Here is a 23,505-nt window from a genome sequence, read left to right on the forward strand (position 1 = left end):
GGCTGCCCAGGTATGCAGCAGCACCCCGCGATCGCGCTGCGGGGTGCTGCAGAGGAGACAGAGGGAGCCCCCTCCCTCTATCAGAACTCCTTACAGCGCGCGGTCACTTCTGACCGCGGCTGTAAGGGTTAAACTGCCGGGAGTAAAGTGAACTTCACTCCCGGCAGTGCGGCAGGTCCCGGCCAGCCGCGGACACACACAGCACCCCGTGATCGCGATGCGGGGTGCTGCAGGAGTGACAGAGGGAGCTCCCTCCCTCTGTCATAACACTTACAGCCCGCGGTCACTTCCGACCACGGCTGTAAGGGTTAAAACTGCCGGGACCGAAGTTTACTTCGGTCCTGGCAGTGCAGCAGGGTACCGGCTGTGTGATACAGCCGAGTCCCTGCCGCGATCTCGAGGGTGCACTGGGCAGCACCCACGAGAAGAATGGACGAGTATAGACGTCCAGGTGCGGGAACGGCCGCCAACCTGGACGTCTATACTCGTCCGTGGTCGTTATCGGGTTAAAGTAGCAAGAGACAAAGTAGCAAGAGACAAAGAATTAATGACCCTTTATTAGGATAAGCTATCAATATCATATCAGACTATTGGTGGTTGCCTACTCTCTGCACCCCCACCAATCTGCTGTTTTACAAAGCAAGCACCATCTGCAGTTTTTCGTCTATACTGCTTTCTATTGCTCTTGTTAAATTCTGCGCACAGACTTTGGTATTTATGCTTTAGACTGTATTTAAACCTGCTCCAGCATGGTCTGACATTTCAGCGTACTTCCAGCCGATGCGACTTGTCGCTGAAAAGTCGCTTTTGATAAATTCAGCACCAATGCATTTTTTCTGTCTAAAATAGACTAGAATGCATCATGTTCTAAAAATCCTCTAAAGCAAAATTCTCAAAAAAGTCGCAAATATTTAGACTGCGACTTTCTGTGCGACAAATTTAGACATGAAAAAACAGTCTAAATCCTTTGATAGATCTCCCCCAATGTGTATATTCTACAGATTTTATGATGCAGTTTTTATGCTGTCCTTAATTCTACCTAAAGGATCAATATACAGTAAATAAATAAATAATTGAACACAGCATAAAATCTGCAGCAAACACTATATATGAACATAGCCTAAGTTAAAAAAAAAACACAAAAATGATATGTGCATATCTGGCTTTACAAAAGTATATGTGAAAAACAACAAGCACATTGTTAAAAATACCCTATAATTATTACTACAGGCATCATAGGTATCGCATCCTGAAACAATGCCTCCATTTCTCTATATCACATGAGAATGTCATTCCTCGGAATTTGTGCTCAAGAGTTGCCCCAATTGCTGTATATTCCATCGCCTGTTTTTCAAAGATAGAAGGCACTTGAGACTGATGGGTTTTTAGTGAATTTTAGTAATTGCAGAAGACATGGTCTAATTCTGAGCTATTTCTTTCCAAATTGAATGTCAAATAGCAAGGAAAATAAGAATGGGCTTGAGGAGATGATGTTAATTGCGTTAAAACCCTTAGGGAAATGGCATTCTCAGCCAACGAGATAAGCCTTGGCAGCAGCACTTATTTGAGCTTGAGGCCCTGGCAGAGCATCTAGGCCTCAGTCATGATGTCTTGTCTGGAACAAGTTGAACGTCATGTATTTCTTGTATGAAAACATGAACAACTCTGTTTAATGGAAGAATATTACAAAGATTACATCTGAACGTCACATCTCTCCCCTAAACCTTTCCTTATTTGGTGACATTACTATTCCTCAACAATGCATTACATTCACAGAAAAGTATGTGAAGACTGTGCAGTACAACCACATGGTAGTTTCTTAACTACATCATGCCTAAAAATTCACAACCTATATGAGGTCTATTTTACAAATTTCCTTCTGCATGGAATTCTGTAGGGTGAGAGCTCATAGACCACGAAATAATAGCCACTGCATCTATCAATATATTTAGAAAATACTGTATTATGACTTTGCACAACCTACACTATTGTAAAGACTCTTATTGGACTCTAATGTACCCCATATGCCTTTGATGTCTTACAGAAGCTTACAGAGGGTGTTTTTGGTCAGATTCTGTATGTGTTCGCCAGAAGAAAAAACATTGTCAAGCTCCATCAAGCAATGTATTACATGGGCAATCCCTCTAAGGATTGCTTAAGGGATAACAACTATGTAATGCAGTGCAAAGCAAAGTGGACAAGAGGCCTAAAAGTAAGTCAAAATTGTCTTATATTCCTATATAAATGTTTACACAATTCAAGACTATTCAAAAGTGGATAACATTTCTAAGTCCATTATATGTATCCAGCATTGTGTAAAATCAACATTAAATGTGATAAATGTCAATTAGAAAATACTTGGTGGAATAACTATAAATCTAATCAATTCACATCCTCTATCTTTAAAGTTAAACAGATTTGTAAATCTTAATCCTTCCAATAATTATCAGCTGCTGAAGATGAGTTGTTCTTTTCTGTCTGGCAACAGTGCTCTCTGCTGACATCTCTGCTTGTCTCAGGAACTGCACAGAGTAGAAGAGGTTTGCTATGGGGATTTGCTTCTACTCTGGACAGTTCCCGAGACAGGTATCATCAGAGAGCACTTAGACAGAAAAGAACAACTCAACCTTGTCGGGCAGCTGCTGCCAAGGCTAATAAAATCATGGGGTGCATCAATAGGGGCATAGATGCTCACGACAAGGAAATAATTCTACCGCTGTACAAATCACTAGTCAGACCACACATAGAATACTGTGTACAGTACTGGGCACCAGTGCACAAGAAAGATATAGTGAAGCTGGAGAGGGTTCAAAGACGGGCAACCAGAGTAATACGGGGAATGGGAGGACTACAGTACCCAGAAAGATTATCAGAATTAGGGTTATTTAGTTTAGAAAAAAGAAGGCTTAGGGGAGACCTAATAACTATGTATAAATATATCAGGGGACCGTACAGAGATCTCTCCCATGATCTATTTATGCCCAGGACTGTATCTATAACAAGGCGGCATCCTCTACATTTAGAGGAAAGAAGGTTTCTACACCAGCACAAACGGGGGTTCTTTACTGTAAGAGCAGTGAGACTGTGGAATTCTCTGCCTGAGGAGGTGGTCATGGTGAACTCTGTAAAATAGTTCAAAACGGGTCTGGATGCATTCTTGAAGAGTAATAACATCGCTGGTTATGTATACTAGATTTATAGGGACAGAACGTTGATCCAGGGATTTATTCTGACTGCCATATTTGGAGTTGGGAAGGAATTTTTACCTCTAGTATGAGGGTTTTTTGCCTTCCTCTGGATCAACTCAGTAGGGACTCATTAGGGATATAGGTAGAACTTGATGGACTCTAGTCTTTTTTCAACCTCATGAACTATGTTACTATGTAACTTCAGCAGCTCATAAGTACTGATAGGATTAAGATTTTTTTCATAGAATTCATTTACAAATCTGTTTAACTTTCTGGAGCCAGTTGATATATAAAAAAAGTTTTTTTTCCTGGATAACCCCCTGCTAATGCATATCTGACACATCTTAGCATAACAAACATTACATGTCATGTGACGCATCCTTACATCCGCATGTAGTACACAATATAAAAAAAACTCATATGGAACATCGAATGCACACATTAAACTGGAACAGCTCCAAACAGACAATAACATTGCTCTTTCCAGGTGTTTAAGCAGAAGATAATACTTCCCTTTTAACAAATGAGATAAACATTAATTTCCTCTATGGAAAACCATTTGCATTTGTCCGATCATGCAGTGGCAAAAAGTAAATGTGCCAGACAGATGACTTCCCCTTGTATCAGTCACCAGGTTTACCTATGTACTATGTTAGGGAAACATTCCACGTCCTGTGCTACATGACATCTTTGGCTGCACAATATTTATTCACTACAATTCAAGTCACACAAAAATGAGATAGAATGTATTGTGATAGCTGCACTGCACTGGAAATCCAATACATTCAAGCAACCCACAAAAAAGTATTGCAACTTGATACCTGGCAAGTATGGTATATGCTCGTTGTGGAAAATAATTATACAGCCCTCTTATACCAGAATGAATGTTTATTCTGGGTCAAAAGTCATACTTCTTGGACATTTCTGGTTACAAAAAATAGTGCATTGTATTTTTGGGCATAAGATCTTCAATGGCATGCAGCTTTGACATAGAGAGTTTCCTACAGCAAGTAGGGAAAGTACAATGGGCCATTGGGTCAATGATAATTATAAAATATACATATATTTCATGTGGTAAGTCTTGGAATTGTTAACTTTTTATTTTCTACATATTAGAAACATATAAATTAAATCCCCAATCTAAACGTTACAGGTATGCTACTCCCTACAATAAGGACCAACAGGCCCTCAAAAAATCCTGATGTTTAGTCGCTTCAGAGCTATTTCTGACACCCACCAGATCCTGAATAATCCACTTTAAAGGGTTACTCCGGCGCTAAGACATCTTATCCACTATCCAAAGGATAGGGGATAAGATGCCTGATCGCGGGGGTCCCACCGCTGGGAACCCCTGTGATCTTGCACGCAACACCCCATTACAATCAGTCCCAGGAGCATGTTCGCCCCCTCCCATAGGCTTGCATCCCACAGCTGTCACGTCCCCTCCCATAGGCTTGCATTGAGGGGGCAGAGTGTGACGTTACACGGGGGCGGGGACATGACATCACAATGCTCCGGCCCCGTGATTGCCAGTAATCAGACCCGGAGCGAACACACTCCGGGGACTGATTGTAACGGGCTGCTGCATGCAAGATCATGGGGGTCCCCAGCGAAGGGACCCCCGCGATCAGGCATCTTATCTCCTATCCTTTGGATAGGGGATAAGATGTATTAGCACCGGAGTACCCCTTTAAAAGTCGAAGCAATCCAAAGTACATACAGGAAGGAGGCAAAAAAAATGTATTTGACCTCTTTCCAACACAATTTGTGGCAACTGTTTTTTATTTTTTTTATACCCATCTTCCAAGAGCCATAACATTTTTTATTTTCCTTTCCATATGGAGATGACAGGATTTACTTTTTGTGGGACAAGTTGTATTTAATGTACTAAATGATGTATTAAGAATCTTTTTTATTGTTATTATTTCTGTGATGGGATGGAAAAAAATGTGATTCCACCATTGTTTTGCACCATTGGGTTTAATCGTAGTATGATTTATATAGTGTTTGTTATGCTATGCTACTTTACAAAAATGTGTTTTAAACCCCATAATCTTGCACCATAATTTTATTTTCTGCTTATGGACCCACAATATGTGATGATTTGTTTATTATAGAGCAAGCTGTATTTTTCCCCGAAAGGAATCTGTGATTTTTTTGTTAATTATTTTCCTCCATTTTTTGGGGGAGGAAAGAGACTAAAAACAGTATTTTTTTTGGTGCAATTTTAAAAGTTAGACTTTTATAGGTGTGCCGATACCACTATTATTTTCTTTTTAGAGATATATTTAATAGTTTTTAAATATAAAAAAGTGTACCAAATGTTTTACTTTGTTTTGACTTGCACAATACATTGCAATACTTCTGTATGACAGTGTATTGTGCTACAACTGCATCTAGCAAGTTGTACAAACACAAGCCACTACAATTGAGGACAGTGAGGGCTCCTCCCTCTAACAAACTAGATGCTATGGTCTCTAATGACGGTGACATCTACCGGTTCACTGCCTAAGATTTTCACCCACATTTCATGTACATCAAATGTCTATGATGTATATAGAAATTGTGATTTAGCACTATAGCACCGCAGACTAATCGGGTGAATGGTGAACATATGTATTATAGTATACCTCTTATTATTTTTGCATATTATAAGGTCTAGTTTATTTGTCTTCCATTGCCCTATTTACTGGTAAAGAACAAGAACGCAGAACCTTATGTGTTTTAGTACTGCATAAGGAAAGTGGGTTACTGCCAATGTAGGTCTTGGAAGAAAAATTAAACAGCTCTTTCTATTTATAACACACAGGGACATAGATAAATTCTTACCTTAGGGTTTAAAAGGCAAAAAAACTTTAGGATGGATAAAAGTCACAGCTATTTCTACAGCAGCTATGGAATTAAAACAAAAATCTACTAAAAAAAATTATCTCCAGCACCAAGGCATCAGAAGAGGGATTAGGCCACTTGAAGAAACATCTGATGAGCGACTAGACAGCCATCAGAGCTTGACGTATAGCCTGATAGAAGAAAATATGTTGGATATCTTCCACGCTATTTGTGCCAGCACCTGACTTGCTTTATTAAACTATCTTTCTTTCTCGGTGGAATTTTAAGAGCTCTAGAGAGGCCACAATTGTATAATCCATTAGAAAATGACACAGTAGGCTTGACAATTTTTCCAGCACTTTAATGTGTACAAGCCAAAGATTTCAAAATAAGAAATATTTTATATTCCATACCAGATGTTAAGCTGTTAGTCAGTGGTTTTAAAAGGAAACATATAGACATTTTACTCTCTGTAAAAATAAAGTGAAGCTTTAAAGCTTTACAGACCTCCTGAGCCAGCATTACAGAGAAATAATATATTCTCACTGTCTCACTATATGAGGATCCTAGAATATACATCAGCCTTCATAGTAATTTAACCATGGAGCACAAACCAATTCAGTCCATTTTACACCCACGTTTTGCGTGATCTGAACCACAAGGAGGTGACAACTACAGCTCTTATAGTAATGTCCTATACCAGCCACATGACATATTTTTAAATGAATGTATTTTATGAAGATGAAAACCATCAGCTGATTTTAGCGGGTCCTGCTTCACACATTCCCCTTATACTACCTAATATGGACATACACTTTACATTCAAGTAAGGCTGGGTTCACATATGTCCGGCATCCTGCATAGATCAACTCAGCCCAGATCTCAAAGCAACTGATGCCACAACTAATGACAAGTTGGCATCAGTTGTATAGCCAGATGCGTTCCCCTGTCCAATGCTCTCCGCTGTGTCCAACCATCCGGCGTCCAAATTGAGACACTGAAAGATGGTGAACTGTCCCATTGAAATAAATGGAATCAGTTCTAGCATCAGTTTCCCCCAGTGCACGCCGGAGGGAAACTGTGTCGGACGACTGATATATGTGAATCCTGCCTAAGTAGCTCCAGCTCATGGTGCCATAAAAACGGGATTCTTCATTGAGAGCAACATACAGACACAGGACCAGAACCGCCTATGAGTTGTGATTTTTTTGTTTTGGGATACACTTTACATTGTGCACTAAAACTATTATGGAAATAACAAACAATACAGTTAGCTAATGGTTTTCATTGCAGTGTAGTGCATTGCAAGTCGAAAGCAATAAAGGGGAAAAAAAAGAAAATGTGTGTTATTCATCATTGAGCATAAACTAAATGGGTGGTTTCTTGTAGGGCACTACCTCTTTCAAAATCGTGATCAGACGTGCTTTCTAGGAATTCAATTATAGTGTATGGGTGACACATTCTTTCGCTCACATTTGGAGCACTGCGTTACTGTCAGCTATAGACTGTAATTAGGTATAAAGAACTGATAATTGTGGTGGATACTTTGGTATTTTGCTCACGCTATTATAATCTGCCAGTAATTTAGGTTTTACTTTTTTAGACTATCATACTGTTTTATTATACATTTAAAAATAAAGCAAGATACAACATTGTGGTGTATGAATATTGAAGAATAAATAAAATCTAACTCCTCAAGTTTTTTTTTTTTTTTGAACTATTTTTTTTAGCCTTCTTTTTTAGGATCCATTCTTAATGTTGATTAAAAAAAGAAGCAGTATCCAAAGGGCACTGTAGTAACGCAAGCCCTAAGGCATTACCCATAAGTGATGCTTGAATTAAGTTTTGTGTCGTGATATTAGTTTTCTCTAACAAGAAAATGTGAATATAGAATTAACTGCATTGTAAACAGCCTTTCATTAAAAAAAAAATGTAATTCCATTATTTACACAGCCAGACGTACTATGTGGAGATGTATTACTTGCAATCCCTGCAACATCACAATGTAACTGATCAATTTTTGACATTTAATTTAATTGCATAAAAATCTCAATATGTGTGGGAGCCGAAATAAAACAAATACTGTAAATTGCAAATTGTACATAATAATGATTGATCAGTTTGTAACATATAATTAAGTTCTAAATATGTCTGTTAGCTTTCCTTCTATAATTTCTCAGAATTTGATCATGTGAAAGGAAGATTTTCATTTTAGCTCTGGTAAAGTGAAAGCTTAGCTGTGATTGGTCGCTACGGACAAAACCAGACAATTTTGGTGTCATCAGATTGATATATTTGGGCCTTAGTGTGGATTTTATCTAATAATTTACAATATGTAAGGCCCTGAGGCAACAAGCAACTACTTCTAGTCATTAACCCCTTAAGGGTTAAAAATCTACGGCGAAAGAAAAAACAAAACATCAGTGTGCCACAAAATTGAAGAAAAAAATGCCATTTTGTAAATTTTGGATGCTTCCGTTTCTACATAGTAAATTTTTCTGTAAAAATGGCACCTTATCTTTATTCTGTAGGTCCATACAATTAAAATGATACCCTACTTATATAGGTTTGATTTTGTCTTACTTCTGGAAAAAATCATAACTACATGCACGAAAATTAATATGTTTAAAATTGTCATCTTCTGACCCCTATAACGTTTTTATTTTTCCACTTACGGGAAGGGAGGGATAATTTTTTGTGCTGTGATCTGAAGTTTTTAACGGTACCATTTTTGTATTGATCGGACTTTTTGATCGCTTTTTATTCATTTTTTCATGATATAAAAAGTGACCAAACACACGCTATTTTGGACTTAGGAATTTCACTGCGGCGGTTCCGAGTTTGATCGCCGCGTCTAAAGGGTTAATGTCGGACATCAGCCCGATCGGTGATGTCTGGCATTAGCCGTGGGTTTGGTTGCTTATAGCAACCGGGACCCACTGGGTATGATGTGCTCTCCCCTGCTCAGCGTGTCTCATACCTCGTGAGCCACAGAAGGACGTTAATTAACGTCCATTTGTGGCAAGGGGTTAAAGTAAGGAAAGCGCTGCACTGTTGCATGCAAGTTTTTCCATTGCAAAAACTATATGATCAGCGAAGCCACCTGCTTAACACTAGATATTTTGTATATCTGTATGGATATCTTGTGTTACCATAACAAATCTGACCAATCAGGACATGGACCCCACAAGATCTTTGAAGGTGTCTGTTGGTATCTGGCATAAAGACAAAATGCGAACACAACAACAACCATTGTTTTGGAGATGCCCTGATCCAGTCCTTTAAAGGCACCCTATAGTTGTTGGAGAGTCACAGCTAGGGAGGCAGGTTTCACAAAATTCACTATAAGCTGCACAGTCCTTTCCAGTACTGAAACAGTCTCTGGTTTTAATGTTATACTGAGCTTGGGAGACAAATAATAAGTAGATTGAGTAACATTTTAATTTTTGCACATGAACTTTCACCACTAATGGTGAGGCCCAGGCATCCCCCTGACTGGTAAGGCTAAGGCATCATTTTGGTTTGTGGGGTTAGGCTTTTGTAGAAAGAGTTTGAGAAGCCCTGGTTGAGATGTCACAATCTTGCCCTTAATAAAGTCGCTCAGATCCTTATATGTGCAAATTTGTCCTGCTTCCTCCACATGAGCTTTACAAATAGATTATTTCTTGCCGAAGGGTCTGTCCACATGTGCATATTTTACTGCAGATTTCCTGCAGAAGATTTTGCCATCCATCTGCAGAAGAAAAGCTGCAGCAGAATATGTAGAAAAATATGCATATGTGAACGTACTCCAATACATCCTAACCCTGTACAGATGCCAGTTAAATCATGTTAGTGAGCTTACTCGCTGACAGGTGGTCAACATTACAGTATCAAACACTGCACTGTAAGACTGGGTTCACACAATAGCAGATTTGCTATTCAAGAGCTTAAGAAAGCTGGGTGATGAGTGCAGCGGGGAGGCAATGAGCTTGCAATCCAGAAACAGTTATAACTAAAGGAAATGACTTATTCGAATTTGAAAAACTTGATAGGAGAGTACAACTGAAGGGCGTTTGGAGGGCACTGTTTTCTCTTTTTTGGGGAAATGCTTTTTTCGATCAATCTTATCTCTATGAAAAAAGTGGGTACATCAGCAGACGAAGCATAAAGAATATGAGGCGGATGATTAATAAGCCCATGTCACATACTGTAAATAATTCACCTTTATCATTAAAGGTCTATTAAAAAAAACCTGGACAAGGCTATTCATACATAAAAAGGGGTATTTAGCAAATTTAAGGTTTAGACTCACTATAAAAGTCTATGTTAATTAAATCAATGAAAGGACACATTCTTTGTGATCCATTTTACTTTCACGAGACCCAACCATAAAAAATGCATTTACTAATTGTCTCTGTAGCTTTACTAGATAATAAAAGTGAGGAGTAATAAGTAGTCCAGACATATGCAGCAGTGCTGGCTTCTGCTGATAAAACACAATTATATGGAGCCAGCAAAGATTCAAATGTAATAATGCCGGCAATTTCTTTCTCAAAACGAAGATCCCTTTTTTTGACACAGAAAAACCATTTCAGTGATCCTCTTGACATATGGGACTTTATAATCAGTCTTTGTGGGCTACGTTTACTAAAGAGCAATTTTGGGGCAATTACCATAAATCTCTCTTTTTCACAATTCCACAAGATGGATAGAAAATCATACGAGTTATTTGCCAAAACTGCATTAAATTCAACTTATTTTGTGATGATTTAGAGGTACACTTGCATGATTATATATCCTGCCCACAATGCATCCTTATAAATGTCAAATTACGCCTTCAACAACTAAATAGGGACACTTTTGTTTAATGCATAAAGTCACACGTCAGCACACAGTCCTTTCTCAGTATGTAGCAGAATTGAAATCTGTGGTGAATCCGTAACAAAAAAATTAGCTGCCAGTGGTCGTCCCTTATTGACAACTGGACTAATGCAACTTGTCATTTTTTATTTCTTTTTTTTTAATTATAAAGTATTTAACTGTAGTGTAAAAAGGTGAGAAAAGGCAATTATACAATGAATACAGTCTAAGGCCACACAAGCATAATACAGTCATGGCCGTAAATGTTGGCACCCCTGAAATTTTTCAAGAAAATGAAGTAATTCTCACACAAATGGATTGCAGTAATACATGTTTTGCTATACACATGTTTATTCCCTTTGTGTGTATTGGAAAAAAAACAAAAAAGGGAGGGAAAAAAGCAAATTGGACATAATGTCACATCAAACTCCCAAAAATGGGCTGGACAAAATTATTGGCACCCTTTACTTAATATTTGGTTGCACACCCTTTGGAAAAAATAACTGAAATCAGTCGCTTCCTATAACCATCAATAAGCTTCTTACACCAGCTGGAATGTTGGACAACTCTTATTTTGCAAACTGCTCCAGGTTTGGGGTCATTGTCTTGCTGGAAGACCCAAGATCTCAGACGCAAACCCAGCCTTCTGACACTGGGCTGTACAGTGCGACACAAAATCCATTGGTAATCCTCAGATTTCATGATGCCTTGCACACATTCAAGGCACCCAGTGCCAGAGGCAGAAAAGCAACCCCAAAACATCATTCAACCTCCACCATATTTCACTGTAGGTACTGGGTTCTTTTCTTTGTAGGCCACATTCCATTTTCATTAAACAGTAGAATCATGTGCTTTACCAAAAAGCTCTATCTTGGTCTCATCTGTCCACAAGACCTTTTCCCAGAAGGATTTTGGCTTACTCAAGTTCATTTTGGCAAAATGTAGTCTTGCTTTTTTATGTCTGTGTCAGCAGTGGGGTTCTCCTGGGTCTCCTGCCATAGCATTTCATTTCATTTAAATGTCGACGGATAGTTTGCGCTGACACTGATGCTCCCTGAGCCTGCAGGACAGCTTGAATATCTTTGGAACTTGTTTGAGGCTGCTTATCCACCATCCGGACTATCCTGCGTTGACACTTTTCATAAATGTTTCTCTTCAGTCCATACCCAGGGAGATTAGCTACAGTGCCATGGGTTGCCATCTTCTTTATAATGTTGCGCACTGTGGACAAAGGCAAATCTAGATCCCTGGAAATGGACTTGTAACCTTGAGATTGTTGATATTTTTCCACAATTTGGGTTCTCAAGTCCTCAGACAGTTCTATTCTCCTCTTTCTGTTGTCCATGCTTTGTGTGGCACACACAGACACACAATTCAAAGACTAAGTGAACTTCTCTCCTTTTTATCTGCTTTCAGGTGTGATTTTTATATTGTCCACACCTGTTACTTGCCGCAGGTGAGTTTAAGGGTGCATCACATGCTTGAAACAATCTTATCTTTCCACAATTTTGAAAGGGTGCCAATAATTTTGACCAGCCCATTTTTGGAGTTTGGTGTGACATTATGTCCAATTAGCTTTTCCCTCAATTTTTTGGTTTAGTTCCAATACATACAAAGGGAATAAACATGTATATAACAAAACATGTGTTACTGCAATCATTTTCTGTAAGAAATAATTCAGGTTTTTGAAAAATTTCAGGGGTGCCAACATTTACAGCCATGACTGTATTGCCGGATTTTCGTGTCTGTGGACCTGACCATAAGTCTAATGACAGCATTACAGCTGTATTATGCACATCTTAGGCCACTTTTATACATCAGTATTTTGGTCAGTTTTCACAGAAAAGGTGCATATGATTGCATTATAGTTTTTCTCTACGTAGGCCCCCTTCAGTTTTGGCTTAGAATTTTTTTTTTGCCAAAATATGCTCTTTTGAAGGAAACTTGACCAATGGATAAGATGGTTAAAAAATCCCCTTGGCATAGAAGAAACACACCAAATATAGCAAAACACCAATAAAAATGGCACAATGAGCTTGATGCATGTGCTCCTAAGTGTCTCCTTGGTAATATCCCTTTATTTCTAGCCAATGAGATGCACCAACCAATGGCCATTATGGTTCCCGTATAGAACCACCTGGTTAGTAAGGATGGTCAGCAAAGCAAATCAATGAGCTCTATTAGTGCACCTGCAAAGTTACTGCTTGACCTGGATGTGGAAAGAGAGTCTGTGATCAATTTCCCTTTCAATCTTATTCTTTGATCTTAATAGAAAAAGCCAGGTTTTATTTTCCTTGTTTTACCTAATTTAAATTTACGCCTACAGGCAAGTGCAAGAGAACTCGAGACAAGATTTATAAGCATTATCTTTCCTTATAGTGTGCTTATCACGCTCTATGGCCACGGACCTAGCTATAGAGAAAATCCAACTTCTCATTTGGAAAACCTATTAAAAAAAGATTAATGAGCCAGCCAAAAAGTTAGACTGAATGGCAGAAAAGGGTGAGTGGACATAGTGGAATATATACAATAGCAACAGCTTGTCAGACAGTGTTCTATTATTTTACAATTTATTCAAATAAACACCAGTGGGTATCTGCTGCTTATAAGCCTAATGGAGTACATTAGTCATTCGGTCAAAAGCAGCAGATGGAAAATGGCAGTGATATGAAGGGCAGAAAAGGAAACAAAAACATGTCAAATGTTTGATTTTGTAGAATATATAAACTGTTAGAAAAACTAATCGATAGTGACCAACTTGAGATATAACAATAATGCTAATAAAACTTTATATAGTGCCAAAATATTCCGTAGCCCCATTAACCAACAGGTAAAATAACAAGGGCTTCAAAACGAGCAAACAATGAGACAAAATCAGAGAGGTCCACGTGAATAAGAGCTTACAATCAAAATTAAATAAGAGGAATAAGTTGATGGGTAAATGCTATTGATTTTGTCCAAGGGACCCGTCTTTTGTGTTGGCAAAGGGATTTAAAATAAATGGGATTTTAAACCCAGCAAGTATCTGAGCTAACATAGATATAAAAAGCCATTCTACAAGGGTAGCTAACTGAGGGCAGAGTAGAATGGACATTTCTGTAACCAAGTCAGGATGTGTATGGACCATGGCTTTGTGACTAATGCCTCCCTGAAGAAATCAGTTTTAAACCATATATAAAACTGAGAGTGTTAGGAGCCAATTTAATGCATTGGGGGAACTGACTTTCATAGAACAGGTGCCACATGGGAGAAAAACTAAACACAGGAGTGAGAGGCTATGATAAAAGAGTCATAAGTCATTGGGAGAGCAAAGAGCACTCAAAATATTCCTGGGGTGTTCTCTAGTTATCTAGCCGTAAAATAATTTTAAAGGGATTGTGTCATCAGCAAATGACCTTTGTTTAAGCAAGTTTTGTGAGAAACATACTTACATTTTATGATCTATTTAAAAAAAATCTAGTATCTTGCATCAAACCTAATAATCAGACACACGTGCATAGAAAACTCTCCCATTTGAGTCCCCATCTGTCTATTGTGTCTCTCCATAGAGCTGCTGTAAAGCATATCTCGAAATGCAGTGCAGAAAGCTCAGACAATATGGCTGCCCCATAAAAAAAAAAAAACTTACAATCAGAAATTAGGAACAGATTAGAATGTGTTTTACATATCTGGCTTAAAGGAAAACTGTCAGATATTTTCTCCCGCACTATCCACAGGTACTAGTGGATATTGCGGGAGACGTTGATTCCAATGAGCCCTACCTCACCTGGATACGCCCGGCCGTTCACCCCACAATTGTAGTTTTATTCTATGTGTATATCTTGCTGTAACTGGCACGGACGGGGCTTCTGCAGCTAACTGGCACTTATGAATATTCATCCCACCTCCCTCCAGTTAGAAGCGGCGAAGAGAGGGAGAGCTGCAGAATATTCATAAGCGGCGCTGACATCAGTGCCAGTTAAGCTGCAGCAAGATATACACATAGAATAAAACTACAATTGCGGGCGAACTGCCAGGCGGCTCCGGGTAAGGTAGGGCTCATTGGAATCAGCATCTCCCGCACTATCCACTAGTACCTGTGGATAGTGCAGGAGAAAATATCTGACAGTTTTCCTTTAAGGGTACGTTCACATGTGTGTATTTTTTCTACAGATCTGCTGCAGATTTGCTGTCGCAGATTTTGCTGACCTCAATGGGTAGAAAAATATGCTACAGCAAATCTACAGCAGATCCGCAGCAGAAAATATGCACATGTGAATGTGACCTTAATCAGTAAAATAAAAAAGCAAAACGTTCATATACTGAATTACCTTGTTCACAAAAAAAAAAAAAGGGTCTGTTCAGTTTACCTTTTATAATGCTGTAAAATAGGATACTGGTCCACTAACTAGCTACCCAGGAATTTTCATTTAAGAGGATTTATAAATAAGGGAATAAATCCGGGGATTACAGAAGTCTAGAAGGAATCCCCTTCACAGATGTTAGAAGAACATGTAGACTGAAACCCCTATTGCTCAGCTTCTGGACTGCAAATAGGATAATTTACAGTAAGCACAAATTTATAGCTAAAATGTTATTGTAATTCTGCAGGGACTTTGTCACAAAATTACTATGAATATTATAAAATAGGAACAGTTACAAAACAGTATATAAAACAGTTATAAAACAGTGCCATATTGATTGACTTATGGCTTCATGAACACCAGTGTATTACATCTCTGTACAACCTCCAAATATTTGAGCCCATAGCCTTATATGGTCTCTCTTGTATCTATAGAATATCTTTTCACTGTCAGATTTTGTAAAAAAAAAAAAAAAAAAAAAGAGCTAAATATTGAGCTAAATATTAACCCATGAAGTAGATGACCATCTACTTCATTGGTTAATATGTAGCTCAATAAAATCCCACATAATAATGTTTTCTTTAATATAATTTTTCAGGTATACTCTAGATTTAGAATACAGTATTCAAAACTTCAGTTAGAATTCTTGTTTGATTTAAATCACTTCTAGTAACAGCACAATATAAATTGCATAGTTGACATCTAATTTTACCTACCGATAATGAAATAGACAAAAATACAAAGAAACAAACTGCTTTTATGTTACAAAAAATATAAAAAACTAAGAGCTAGAAAACCTTTATTCAGATTACGTAATCAAAATATAAAATGTAACATTTTATTTTTCAAGTTTATGTGATACATATAAATAAGATCACCAAAGGCTTTCTCTTATCTCCTGGGTAAAGCGACGCCAAGGAATTAGTAAGGGTCACATATACAAGGACAAGACAGAAAAGCAGCAGAAAATTGCAAGCTATGAGTATGCCAGATGGAAAACCCATGCCTTTAATATAGATAGGACATAACCATCCTATTATCTATGGTGCAAGGAACATATTGCTTAAAGTGATACAGCTTTTGTGTGACTAGCTACCTTTGGCTGTACGGTTACTAGAAGCATTTAAAATGATCCACATTTTGCCTTTGATCTATCAGGGAAGCACAGACTGATTTGCAGAAGTCTATATCCCGTTCAGACTAAAGACTGCTGCCATGAATAACTGTCTGCATTCTGGAAAAAATTATAAGGGAAACAAGGTGAATCTGAAATTTCTTTGACAGACTTGCTATGGTTTTAACCTTTTGTACAGCTAAATTAAATTAATACTATTATAAAAAGATCGCTATAGAAACTTCTCTTTAAAGGGGTATTACGGGGAACTCAACATAACTCCGTTTACACGACAAGGGACAAGTGTCTGATAGAAGGGAGTCTGACTGCTGGAACCCCCCACCCCCCTCCCATATTCTCCCATGTGTTCAAGCCGTCACTTGCTGAGACAAGCAGGAATGACAGCCTGCTCCACCAATCACAAGCTGAGAAACGTTGTCGGACCCCGTAAAGAAGATTGCCGGGGTTCCCAGTAGACAGAGCCCCGTAATCAGACAATTGTCCCCTATCTGTGGATAGAGGATAAGTTGAGTTCCCTGCAATACCCCTTTGAGATTTAACATTAATAATTTAAAATTCAGTCCTATATTAACCACAATATAGAAAATACAGAGAATATGATAAAAGTCTCTGATAACTGTTCTCTGATCACACTTGGACTATAATATTAGTCTGAATAAATAGCATTTATAACTTGTGACAAAACTTCTCTAGTTACAACTTCACTAACATCAGCTCATGGGAAACCAACGTGACTTCTACTTTTCAGACAAGCTATTATTAAACACATGTTGTGGGAGAACTATGAAGTGACTATTTATAGTATACAGTGTGAATAAATCACTAATGATTAAATGGAAATTTACATAACAACATTAAACGTCACTGGAATGTCATAAGGGTCACATTGTTGGAGGTCTTATTACACACAGCATCAAGAACAAAGGTCCTGGAGCTGATTCAACTGGTACCTCTCTAATGAAATATTGGGTGTCATGGAAACTAACCTCCTTCCCCTATAGAAATAGAAAGAGAACCCTTCCCAAACTAGTCCACAAAATAAAATAAAAAATATATTTTATTATTATTATTTTTAATAATAATAAAACCTTTTTAAAGATTCTGTCATTGTTTTTTTTATGACAGAATGTGTAAAGATTCAAATGGTCTCCTTTGGATTGAATTACATTACTTTTTTATTTTATTTTTATAGGAAACATTAGGTGATAGGCTGTGTTCACAGTGGCATCAGGCTTCAATCGCATCTCTATCGTAGGCTCCATTCATGACCTCTGTCACAATTTTGTTTAAAGGGTACCTCTCATCAAATAAACTTTTGATATATTTTAGATTAATGAATGTTGAATAACTTTCCAATAGCATGTTAATGAAAAATATGCTTCTTTCTATTGTATTTTTCCCGACCAGTCCAGTCAGCAAGCATTTCTGACTCATGCTGGAGTCCTAAACACTCAGAGCTGCCAGCCTGCTTTGTTCACAGCCAAACAGGCTGTGAACAAAGCAGGCTGTCAGCTCTGAGTGTTCTCCTTTGTGAACAAAGCAGACTGGCAGCTCGTAGTGTTTAGGACTCCAGCATGAGTCTGAAATGCTTGCTGCCAGGACTGGTAGGGAGACCCCTAGTGGCCATTTCTTCAAAGTGGAAAATTAAATAGAAAGAAGCATATTTTTTAATAACATGCAATTGTAAAGTTATTCTGCATACATTAATCTATAATATACCAAAAGTTTTTTTGATGAGAGGTACCCTTTAAATGACAAGGAAAAATTAAATAAAATCTACAAAGATGCAAAGGAGGCCTAAAAGGAGCCTAGATGTGAACTTAACCATAAATGTATGTTATCTCCTCTCATATGATACATTCAATCAATACTTTGGATTATATGGTAGTTAAAACCAGAAGCAGATTCTACACAGTTATGTGTTCATCCAGGTACATGCAGCACAGGAAGTTTAACTGATGTATTAATGATATAGAGGATGGGATTAATGGTTTTGTTTGCAGATGGCACCAAGCTTTGTAGCACAGTATGGTGTATGGTACATAAGTTACAAGATGACTTGGACCGACTAAGTGTTTGGGCATCGACCTGGCAAAAGAGGTTCAATGTGGATAATGTAAAGATATGCATCTGTGTAATAATATCCTGCATGCATCATATCTCCTAGGGGTCTAAAACTAGGATAGTCATTGGTAGAGGAGAATCTGGGTGTACTTACAGATTATAGACTACAAAACAGTGTGCAATGTCAAGCAGCTGTTTCCAAGGCCAGATAAAACAGGGACATAATATTACCATTTTATAAAGCATTGGTACAGCATCACCTGTCCTGGGGCTGGAAAAGGTACAAAGGTGCGCAACAAAACTAATAAAAAGGGGCATGGAACATATAAGTTACAAGGAAAGATTAACAGAATTTGTTTACTATTAAGAAGAGAAGTTCAAGGAGGGAAATGATCAAATTATTTAAGTATACAAATGGCCCATACAAAAAATATGAACAAAAATTGTTCCAAGTAAAACCCCTAAAAAGACAAGGGGGCACTTTCTCTATCTGGAGAAAAAAAAGATATATTCTTCAGGAGTAACAAGCCTTCTTTACCATAAGAACTCTGAATTTATGGAAAAATCTACCTCAGGAACTGGTCACAGCTGGAACAATTGATGGCTTCAAAACAGGCTTACATTCTAAGAACAAAATAACAATAATGCATATGTAAGAATATAGAATCACATCCCCCTCCCCTTATTCACCCATACCCCATCTCCTACCCTCTTTGGTTGAACTTAATGGAGAAGTGTCTTTTTTCAACTGTACTATGTAAAGACTAATATTTGTAATTTCGAAGTAAAAAGACATATTAAAAGTTGCACTAAAATACAGTGGAGCAAAAAAAGTATATAGTCAGCCACCAATTGTGCAAGTTCTCCCACTTAAAAAGGTGAGCGAGGCCTGTAAGTTTCATCATAGGTATACCTCAACTATGAGAGACATAATGAGAAAAAAAATCCATAAAATCACATAGTCTGATTTTTAAAGAATTTATTTGGAAATGATGGTGGAAAATAAGTATTTGGTCACCTACAAACAAGCACAACCTCAAACAGTCACACTCCAAACTCTACTATGGCCAAGACCAAGACCAAAGGACACCAGAAAAAAATTGTAGACCTGCACCAGGCTGGGAAGATGACTGAATCTGAAATAGACGAGCAGCTTGGTGTGAAGAAATCAACTGTGGGAGCAATTATTAGAAAATGGAAGACATACAAGACAACCAATAATCTCCCTCGATCTGGGGCTCCACGCAAGATCTCACCCCGTGGTGTCAAAATGATCACAAGAACAGTGAGCAATAATCCCAGAACGAAACAAGGGGACCTAGTGAATGACCTGCAGAGAGCTGGGACCAAAGTAACAAAGGCTACCATCAGTAACAAACCTTTGGAGGGAGTTGAAAGTCCCGTTCAGGAGATCGCAGGGGGTCCCAGCGTTCAGACTCCCCCGCGCGATCTATAACTACTCCTTTAAGCATTACTCTAATAATGATTTTGCAATCACTCACTTAGCACTCTCTGTATACCATCCACAGGGCAGGCAGCGTCACTTAAGATTTGGGAAAGTAAGTATGGGCAATATTTTACAAATTTGGGAAGGCGGTAGGGTGAGCAACTTAGGCAGCATATGTATACATAACATTTCTCTTCTGCAGGTAGCTGCTGCTGCGAAAGTGGCACATGCGCATAGATCCTCGCATGTGGCACATGATTTAGTGACATAGAACCTGATTACTGTAATGTATCACTTTTATCAGTGCATGCAGTTATTTGTACAAAATATTTGTTTTATCGAAGACACTGTAGGTGCTCATGCAGTGAGGCCATATACAGTCATAATATAGTGCTCCTAGACCTTTAGGGTCTTTCTGTATCTCTGTATGCATCTGATTTCAAGAGGCATACAACCCTTTTTTGTATTCCAAAATTCCAAATGACTCCAACAGGAAAATAAATTATGGCATGCTTTATCAGTTGCCATAACACAGAGCTATTCTCCCCTAAAAGCATTGCTTCCAAGGGAGAAACGTCAGCACTATACAGTGAAGAGCCACATGGATTAAGTGCACCTTTATAGAGCATTCTGCATATGCCTCTGCCATGTGAATGAGGCCTAACTGCAACTCACTGATCATCATCAACCATAAAAATTACGATCCTTACAACAATACATTGGTCATTGCTGTAACTTTAAAGGGGTACTACCATGGAAAAAAAAATGTTATCAACTGGTACCAGAAAGTTAAACAGATTTGAAAATTACTTCTATTAAAAAAATCTTAATCCTTCTAGTACTTATCAGCTGCTATATGCTCCACATGAAGTTCTTTTTGAATTTCATTTCTGTCTGACCATAGAGCTCTCTGCTGACACCTCTGTCCATTTTAGGAACTGTCCAGAGCAGGATAGGTTTGCTAAGGGGATTTGCTCTGATTAGTACTGGAAATGTTAAGATTTTTAAATAGCAGTAATTTACAAATCTGTTTAACTTTTTGGCACCAATTGATTTAAACAAATTTTTTTCCAGGGGAGTACCCCTTTAAGTGTATTAAATAGAAGATAGACTTCTTGAATTATTGCTTATCTACCTTTCATAATAAGACCTGTGTTATATGCCATAATTATTGATAAATAATTGCTTAACTATGACCATAGGAGCTCCTATTCCTGCAGCCCTCAGGCTCATTCTACATGGGTGACTTTGATGCAGACACATGGACAGAGTTTCATGGCAAAGCGACTTGTGCTCATTTCCCATTATTATGTAAGTGAGCTACATTACTCCTATCACTATGCATGTCACAGTGCAATGCCACCATGAGCTTCAGATGCAATCTACTGCATATCTGGCCACCAGTCCGTCGAGAACATTGCAAGAATTTAGTATGTCACAAAGTCATCATTCTGAAAATGCACTAGTGTGTGTAATATAATTCTATTCTTGAAGAATTACTATTGTATAAACAAGTCTACAATTAACTGCTTATTCTGTAAAATAAGGGTTATGGTTAGCAGTAATTTAGTGGATACCCTTATGTCAGTCCCTTATTTATCCATAAGGTGTTTTTTTTTTTCCTCTTTCCAACTTAAATGAGACAAGCATCCTCCTTTAGACAATGTCATTAGGTATTCATGCCGGCCACCATGTGTCCTCTGTAAAAAATATCAGCAAGCACTTCAAAGATCTAAGAGCTAATACTGATCCTACGAATACACCATGTGCTTATCCTAGACCTCATTTCTAAGTCGCCATTTCTTCAATATTTTTTTTTTCCAGTAGGTAATAAAAAGGAAAAGAGGTTAATGATGAAACAATGCATCTCTCCAATCCATACACAGGCTTCAAAAACTAATGGTTGTGCAAGTGATTTTGTGTTGAATTATTAAACATTAGGGCAATGCTCTTTGGGCCTTCTTTTAATTATTCATATTGGTGTTCAGAGGCAGAATGGAAGGTTATCTTAACGGATCATTTTTAAGCGTAAATAATGGAGCCCATGGTACATGCTTCAAAGCATAAAAAGATACATAAATAATAATAATAATAATAATAATAATAATAATAATAAACCTCTTATCCTGTAAAGCTTGGCCTACAGTATAACATTCAAAGTCTTCAAAAGAACTGAGAAAATGTATGACAAGCCTTAAAGATACACTGGAGAAATACCCATAGGCAAGAAGCTTCACAAGGCTATGGATGTAGGCAATAAAAGTCAAGAATCTTTATTTTGTTCTGGAATTCCAGGAATTTCCTCTAGTTACTGAGAACTCAAGTCAAACGTCAATGCAAGGCTCCATATAAAATAGCCAAACAAGAAGATTTAGTGCCTGGTTTCTTTGTTGGAACAATTATCTGTGACATACAACACATGTAAAAGTATCATCTTCTTATCTGCAAGGAGAAATATGGCTGTCCCTATTATGGCTGCATGGCAACCATTTGCATGGAAAAGTCAAAGGAAAGCAGCACAGAAATGAGCATGGCAACCAACACCGCAACTGGCACTTACTGGTTTGGTTTATTCTCTTATAGTCAAGGCTGTCAAGGCTAAAATGCTTGGAATTAGAAAGCATCTCCCAAGCTATCTTCCTATTAATAGCCAGCTGAGGCTGGAGCAAATGACCTGAGACACATACATGCATTTCTATTTATTATGACTCTCCAAACTTAAATGGGGATTCTACTGTACTTTGATCTATTGTTCTAAAGTGCAAATGCTGTTATGGTTTCCTACTGGGGCAGGCAACAGCTGCAGCCAAAGTATCACATACAGTGTGCCTTGGGCATGCTGGCTATGTCAACAGATTATCTTGCATTGAGCTGTCTAGACTATTATTAATATGCAACTGATTCAAAGTACTGACCTACTAGTTGTAGTTCTTTTTATTAACAAGAGTGAAAACCTGTAATAATTCCTTTCATTAGCTGAGACCACATGGCATGTCATTTCTCTCCTGCACATATATAAAAGGGGCATGGGGACAAACAATGAAAAGCTATGTTCTTGTTTGCTCATTGTCATTTCTGAATCCAAGCTACAATGTATCCACCACATGAAACTTCAGCAGTGAGCACAAGAGATCTGAGGCATCCAACATCTTATTCTTCTGTAGCCATAAACATGTCAATTCAGAAGTTTACTTCATTGAACTTGTACAGTATTTACTAATAAAGACCATGTTTATATAAATATAACAAAGCAGCCCAGGCTATTTATTGCCCCTCCATCATTTTGACTAATGCATATGTGTGTATATGTTTTAGAGCTGTCCAGCATCAGCAACTGCTCAATATAAAACACATTTCATGAATCCATTCATCCATTCCCATCGACCAGTGTTTCCCAACCAAAGTGCCTCCAGCTGTTGCAAGACTACAACTCCCAGCATGCCCGGACAGCCTTTGGCTGTCCGGACGTGCTGGGAGTTGTAGTTTTGCAACAGCTGGAGGCACCCTGGTTGGGAAACAGTGCCATAGACAGTACCTAGTACACATAGTACATACATTCAAGGCAACTCTTTTGTCTAATACTGTAAGTGACTTCCCCAGCTCCCATTCTGCTACAGTATTACAGTGCAGCACATGGAGACAGACAATTGGCACCCA

General features: G+C 38.1%; 1 protein-coding gene across 1 annotated transcript in view; it reads right to left on the reverse strand.

Moving 5' to 3' along the window:
- The window catches only part of KLF7 (KLF transcription factor 7), a 166,977-nt gene that overhangs the window by 142,487 nt on the left and 985 nt on the right, over positions 1–23,505 (reverse strand). The gene's annotated exons all lie outside the window — the stretch shown is intronic.

Source organism: Hyla sarda, chromosome 8, assembly GCF_029499605.1.
Source record: "Hyla sarda isolate aHylSar1 chromosome 8, aHylSar1.hap1, whole genome shotgun sequence".
NCBI classification, from domain to species: domain Eukaryota; kingdom Metazoa; phylum Chordata; class Amphibia; order Anura; family Hylidae; genus Hyla; species Hyla sarda.